General features: G+C 53.7%; 1 long non-coding RNA gene across 2 annotated transcripts; it reads right to left on the minus strand.

The window, feature by feature from the left end:
* Positions 1-979: 979 nt before the first annotated feature.
* LOC129200520 (uncharacterized) lies at positions 980-5,272 on the minus strand. Of its 2 annotated transcripts, none has more exons than XR_008574950.1 (3): positions 5,189-5,272; positions 4,949-5,031; positions 980-4,757 (listed from the first exon to the last, which is right to left on the minus strand). It is a non-coding gene; the product is annotated as an uncharacterized LOC129200520 (long non-coding RNA). The 2 variants fall into 2 exon arrangements; XR_008574951.1 differs by having other exon boundaries at positions 980-2,670; positions 3,882-5,031.
* Between the last annotated feature and the right edge of the window lie 1,559 nt (positions 5,273-6,831).

The following is a 6,831-nucleotide window of genomic DNA, read 5'->3' on the forward strand; positions in this document are numbered from 1 at the left end:
GAATGGAGTACAGATGTCCTCGGGAAGCCGGGGACCACATGGAGGCACCCTAGATGACAGAGAGGATGGTAAGAGCGCTCTGAGGCATGAAAAAAACCCGAGGATGGTTTCTGAGGGAACGAGAGAGGATCAAAGTCCACTACGGAGCTAAAACAGGGCTGTGGGACGCACAGAGGGATCGTGAAAAGCTCGGAGGGATAACAGAGATTGAAAGGGAAAGCGCTACTAAAATGTTGTGGAGCACAAAGAAGGTCTCGAGAGGCATCCTAGATGGCATAGAGAAGAAAAACAATGCTCTTTTTTGGGAACGGAGATCTTAGGAGAGGTGCGATTGTAACAAAATGGGTCCAAAGGGGGGCTTACGGATCTAAAAGCGTACTGCGGGGAACATCTGAGACCTTGGCAGGCATCGTGACGGTAGCAGAGGGGTTTCGAGAGGGACAGACAAAAGAAGGCTCGAGGACGTGATGATGTAGGCCATGGGGGTTTGAACAGACTATAGACGTCCTCAGGGGACCGGGGACTGAACAGAGGTATCCTAGCTAGCATAGAGGACAACGTGAGCACTCTGGAGATGGAAGATGGCATCAGGAAAGGTTCTCGGGGATGGAGAAAGGCACAAAGTGCACCCCAGAGGGGTGGGGGGGCAGCCAAGTCCTGCCCATCTTCCTGCTTCCTTTTCACCAGGTCTCAGAAAATCCCTGGGAGCTGCCCTGATGGGGCCCGACTCCAACTGACTGTCAACCTGTCAGTTGGAAACATCCTTACAGCTTGTTGGCAGGCTCAGGCAAGCATGCCCCAGCAGCACCATTCCCTGAGGCTGCAGCCCTTTTCCACAGAGAGGCCATGGCCGTCAGCTTCACTGGCCACCCCGGGGCTCTTCCAGCCCCGGCCCGCAGCTGCAGCCATGGCCCCTTAACACCCACTATGCAACCTGCTCCCCTGGACTCTGTGACAGCCACTCACCAAGTACAGAAGGACTACAAACACAGCTGTGAGTACAAAGGAAATATCAAGTCTTTATTTGTTAATGCATCTAAGTCCCAGGAGTTAATCTGCTCTGGGGCTCTATGCCTGTACTGTCACCCTTTCCCTGGGACAACTTAGCAGTTATTACTGGAGCAGCAGATACAGCGAATGAAGATACAGCGATGGGGAGCAGGACAGAGGAACAGAAAAATAAAATGAGGCAGAAGGACTGAGGAACAGAGAAAGAAAGGCACAGGGGAAAAGGACAGTGATGGGGAAATCAATAAAAGAGGGATGAGGAGCCCTGCAGGGATGTGGCAGAAGACAAACAGGGTCAAGGAGCAGGACAGAAGGAAAGAGATAGTGATGAGTGGGAGCAGAACAGACAGATTGAGAGAGAAATTGAATGAGAGGAATAAGGAAGGGGAAAGAGAGAGAGAAAGACAGGGAACAAGCCGGAGGGATGGGGGGCAGGGGGAGGGAAGAGAAACAGATCAGGACAAAGAGATGGAGAAAGAAAAACCAGCGTTGGGCTGCAGGATGAGAAAAAAGGCCCAGGAGCAGGACATAAGGGAATAATGAGACAGCTAGCTGGACAGGGGTGTATAGCGAGAAATGATGGGGCAGGCAGTGGTATGGAGATACACAGGCAAAAAGCTAGGGGGAGGATGGAGGACAAGGAGAATAAAAGAAAAGGGACAGGGAGGAGGGCAGAGATGGAGAAAGAAACATTAGAGACAGATAGAGGAAGAGAGTGACAGGACAGAGGTGGAGAGATGGGGCGGGGGGGGTGGGAGGAGAGAAAAGACGACAGGCCAGGCACCCAATGTGGGGCTTGAAGGGTTTGAGATAATGACAGATTCAATTGGAATGTGCTAGATTGAATTTACAGCTGTTATTGCTGTTTAGCTACTAATTGACAGATTTCTGTGCTTGCTGTGGGGCTGGCTTAACTATATATTAGAGTCAAGTGCTCGTTAGTAGCTGGCTTTTTATTTTGCTGCTTATCATCTTATTCTACTGTGCCTGGGAATGTTTTGATAACAGCAATGGCTGTGCGCCTGGGCTGGCAGATGGCCAGGGCATCGCTGCTGTTTCCGTGCTGCTCTACTAGACAAGTTGGAACTCCAGTGTGAACTTGAGTCGAAGGGACTGTGACCTGTGGATGAGTCCACGTGGGAACAGGACACCTCGAAGCACCTGTGGCTGTGAATAACTCCACACCAAAGCAGGTACATCTCAAAGCGTCTGCGGCCGCGGTTATGTCTGTGCTGCAGCAGGTATACCTCCGAAGGGATTGTGGCCCGAGGGTAGGTCCACGCTGGAGAAGGTACACCTCAAAACATCTGTGGCTGTGGATAAGTCCATGCTGCAGCAGGTATGCCTTGAAGCATCAGTGGCTGTGCGTGGGGTCACGCTGGAGCACCTCAAAGTGTGCCGCCACAGATAAGCCCACAACAGAGTAGGTACGCCCCTGGAGGAACTGCAGCCATGGGTAAGGCCATGTTGGAGCAGGTATATCTCTGAAGGCGTTGTGGACTGTGGATAAGGCCATGCTGGAACAGGTGCACCTCAAAGTGACTGTGGATTAGTCTATGCCACAGCAGGTATACCACTGAAGAAGAGACTGTGCCTCATCGATAAGGCTCCACTTGGAGCAGGTACACCTCTAAGGGACTGCAGTCTGTGGATAAGTCCAAGCTGGAGCAGGGGCAAAGAGAGGAGGTCATTGCAATGTTAAACCCGATGGTCTGGTCCAAAGGGACCGGGGATGGAGATTGTAATGGAAATACCTTTAAATTGTTGTAACCAGGGATTTGCGTTGCATGTCATAGGAATTACTATAGCAGGAACCCCTTCTCGCTAGCCAGGCAAGGAGCAAGGGGAGGAGTTCATTACAATGTTAAACCCAATAACCTGGCCCAAAGGGACCAGGGGTGGAGACTGTAATGGAAATGCCTTCAAATTGTTGTAACCTGTGATTTCAAGTTGCATGTTATAGGAGTTAACTATAGCAGGACCACCTGAACCAATGGAGGACAAGCCCTACAAGAAATAGTGCAAGTGCAGCAGTGACCCAACCTGAGCTGGCTTTGGTGCCCAGTAACTCCAGGCAACATGACATCTATCCTGCCCTAAGTGACCACTGTAAGAGATGGAGCCCCAAGTCACGGACTAAATGAACTCAATGGACATTTTGTGGACTTTTTAGAAGGGGTGGTCCATAGCCAAAGGAATGGTATCTGCCTATTATATCAAAGGATGGGAAGGGGGGTGGTTAATGAAGATGTATTGGATAGTGTGGGACCTGAACCTGATGTAAATGGTATGGAATAAAGTGTGGAGAATGTGCTGGTTTTGGCTGGGATAGAGTTAATTTTTTTCATAGTAGCTAGTACAGGGCTATGTTTTGGATTTGTGCTGAAAACATCATTGATAATACAGGGACAGTTTAGTTACTGCTGAGCAGTGCTTACACAGAGTTGGGGCCTTTTCTGCTTCTCACACCACTCTGCCAGCAAATAGGCTGGGGGTGCACAAGGAGTTGGGAGGGGACACAGCTGGGACAGCTGACCCCCCACTGACCAAATATATTCTATACCCTATAACATCATGCTCAGCATATAAAGCTGGAGAAAGAAGGAGGGGATGTTCAGAGTTAGAGCGTTTGCCTTCCCAACTCGCTGTCATGCGTGGTGGAGCCCTGTGTTCCTGGAGATGGCTGAACACCTGCCTGTCCATGGGGAAGTAGCAAATGGATTCCTTGTTTTGTGCTGCTTGCGTGCATGGCTTTTGCTTTGCTTATTAAACTGTCTTTATATTGACCCATGAGTTTTCTCATTTTTACCCTTCTGATTCTGTCCCCCATCCCACCAGGGGGGAAGTGAGCAAGCGGCTGTGTGGTTCTTTACCTTTCTCTGACCTCTCCAGCTCTAGCCGTGGCAGCTCCTGTCCGCAGGCAGTAAACGTTCTATCTGTCCCTTTTTGCCCCGATGAGAGCAAGGCCAGGCAGACACAACCCACACAAGCCTGAGGCAGGTGTAGCCAACAGCGTCCCCAGGGGAGGAATGGACAATTGCGTCCTCGTTGCAGCCGCTGGGAGAGGGGAAAGAAGCAGCAGCAACCGTTGTTGCCGTAGATCGCCCCTGGCCAAATCCCCTCCTTCTCCAGGGGCTTCTGGAGACGCATCTGAAGGGGCTCCCTCGCCTCACCGGCCGTACGCCACCACCGGGACCCGCACCCAGCGTGCTGCCGTGCTGCTCCCGGGCACCAACAGCGTGCTGGAAAGGTCAGAGCCGGCGCGCCAATGCCGGGCTCCAGTACCCCCTCTCGGCAACGAGGCGGCAGCGGCAGCAAAGGGGGTGCTGGAAGCCGCGGCGAGCAGCGGGCAGGCGGCTCCCGCCCCAGGGGCGGCACCGGCGCTTCACTTCGGCGTTTTGCGCGCAGAGCGCTCGCTAATACCGCGTGCGGCGGCGGCGCTTCCTTACCGGGAGGCAGCACCGAGGGCGGCACCACCACCGCCTCGCGGGCGCCGCAGTACCGCATTGCCGTTACCGGCGGGCGACAGCTCGGAGCACGGCGGCACCACCGCGCGTGCGCGGCGCTCGAGCTGCGGAACCTAATTTGGGCGGCCGGGCGGCTGCAGCGAGCATGGCAACGCGCGTGCGCTGCTCCCGAGACGCAGTACCGAGTTTCGGTCGGCTAGCGGCAGCATCGCCCCGACGATCCTTTTCTGAGTAGTTATGACTGTTATCTCGCGGGGGCGGGGGAACCCTCGCGGAGGGTACCTGAAAAAAAAACAAAGCAGAAGACACATACCGAGATACTGCCTGAAACCTCAGCGAGTGCTATCGGCCTCTCTTTTACCTTGGCTGCTTGCACACCCAGCCTCCGCTGGCTTAGCCTGCCGTATCGAGGCGTGCGCGCCGCTGGTAAAACCCCCCAAATGGGGGATGATTATAGCTTCACCATACGATACCTGAACAATAACGGCTACTTTAGCCCACTAGACGTTGCTCGCCTTGCCCGAGTCAGCTCCAGCGCCAATATCCTGCTTTGCTCCTTCAAAACAAACACACACCAAAAGATAAAAAAAGCTGTAGCAGCTTCCACCTCAAACACCCTTCATTCGCCTACCGACCTGAGAAAGCAATACATCTTCTAAACACGCTTTGTGCTGCGCCCACAGCTTAGCCTTAAGGTATCCTGTTGCCCTTACCTCAAATATGACCCTCTGGTTTCCTGAGCTTGAAAACATACCTTCCCAGGTAAGAGACCAAAGACTACTAGTCACAAAAACCCCAGGTGCCTGGGGTGAGACGTCAGGTGGATATACCACTAAGCCCCACCTACCGTCCCACCCACAATGTCCTGAGGAAGGGGAGGGGAAAACCGGCAAAATGCATAAAGACAGCCGGCTGGGCAGAAATAAGTCTTTCACTCTGTCTTTGGTTTAAGTATACAAAGCGTAGAAAGGGGCAATAGACTGATTCTATGGAAGACTGTACGTATTACAGCAATTAAACAGGTAGGCAATTTAAACTTGTTTCAACTCTGTCAAATGCAAACCTTTATTTTAAGCTGTTAAAAGCATTTGAGGTTATTGGCGGTTTAGCGTCATCTAAAAGGGATAAAAGAGAAAAAAAATCTCTGACGCAGACTAAGAGATGCAGAAGCGTTCCTAAAAGGATAAGGCGGGCAAAAGACGGCTCTGGCGCGCATGCCCCGGCGTGCTGCACAGAAGACCGTAACTGACTGGGAGCCGAGCGCCAGAAACGCCATCTCCCGGCATGCTGTGCGGAACAACAGCGCTGATGGTAGTTGTAGTCCCCTGTTGTAGTCTCCCCGCATGCTGCGGAGAACAAAGCGCCAGGCCAGCATCCCGGTGCTGGAGGACCGCATCCCTGGGCGTGCTGCAGTCCGTATCGCTGCGGGAGGTGTCACGCTAGGGAGAGGTCTTTCTCCCGTCCAGACCCGGAAGCCGCTTTGGAGCGCAGAGCTTCCAGAACGGCCCCGAACTGCTTTAACCCTTCCCTTCCCACTGTGACCCTCCCCAGGGATGCCGCCGCGACTCCCCGCTTCGACACGGCCCCGACCTGGCACAGACCCGTGTCCAACTAACCTAAGGCTACTACGACTCCTCAGTAAGCTCCCACCCGTCGGCCCCCTCTGCCGCAGCTCCAGCAGCCTCGCATTGCTTCCGTGGGGCCCCTCCACAATTCCGGCCCCTCGCCAACGCAGTGAACTGCCTTGCTGTGGCCCCGGTACTGCGGCTTCCCCTGTGACTCTGGGCCGGTTCTCTCCTTGCTCATTGTGTGCTGAGACCCCCACCTTTTCTGTCAAATTGCCCTGGACGTTTCCGTCAGCTCCCCTCTCCCGGAATGGGGGGAACCTGCTGCCCGAGCACAAACCACTGTCAGCGTTCCCCTGCTTCACGGTTGCAGCCAGAGTTCTGGTTTTAGCCGGCGACGTTCGGCAAGTCCGTGGCACACAACTGTCCTCCGGGGACAACGTACATCTGCCCGCAGCTGCAGTCCGGTCTGCCAGCCCCTTGGTCTAGGGCTGCCGTCCATCGGAAACACGTGAGCCATTGCCATTAGACCCATCAAGGTCCTCTGGGTCTGCCAAAGCAGCAGAGGTGTGCCCCAGCTCCTGAAAATGGCACACCAAAAGCTAAATAGAGAGACCTGGAGCATCCAAGAAGTAGTATTAAGAGGGCAAGAGAACAAATGGAGAACGTTGCGGTGCAACAAAAGGAAAAATGAAAAACACCGGGGTGGGGGGCACGCAAATGGATGGCTCTGGGAACACAGAAAGGCAAAGGAACGGCCCAGTGGCATGCCAAAAGGAAATCGGAAAACC

Source organism: Grus americana, unplaced genomic scaffold (genome assembly GCF_028858705.1).
Source record: "Grus americana isolate bGruAme1 unplaced genomic scaffold, bGruAme1.mat scaffold_256, whole genome shotgun sequence".
NCBI classification, from domain to species: Eukaryota; Metazoa; Chordata; class Aves; order Gruiformes; family Gruidae; genus Grus; species Grus americana.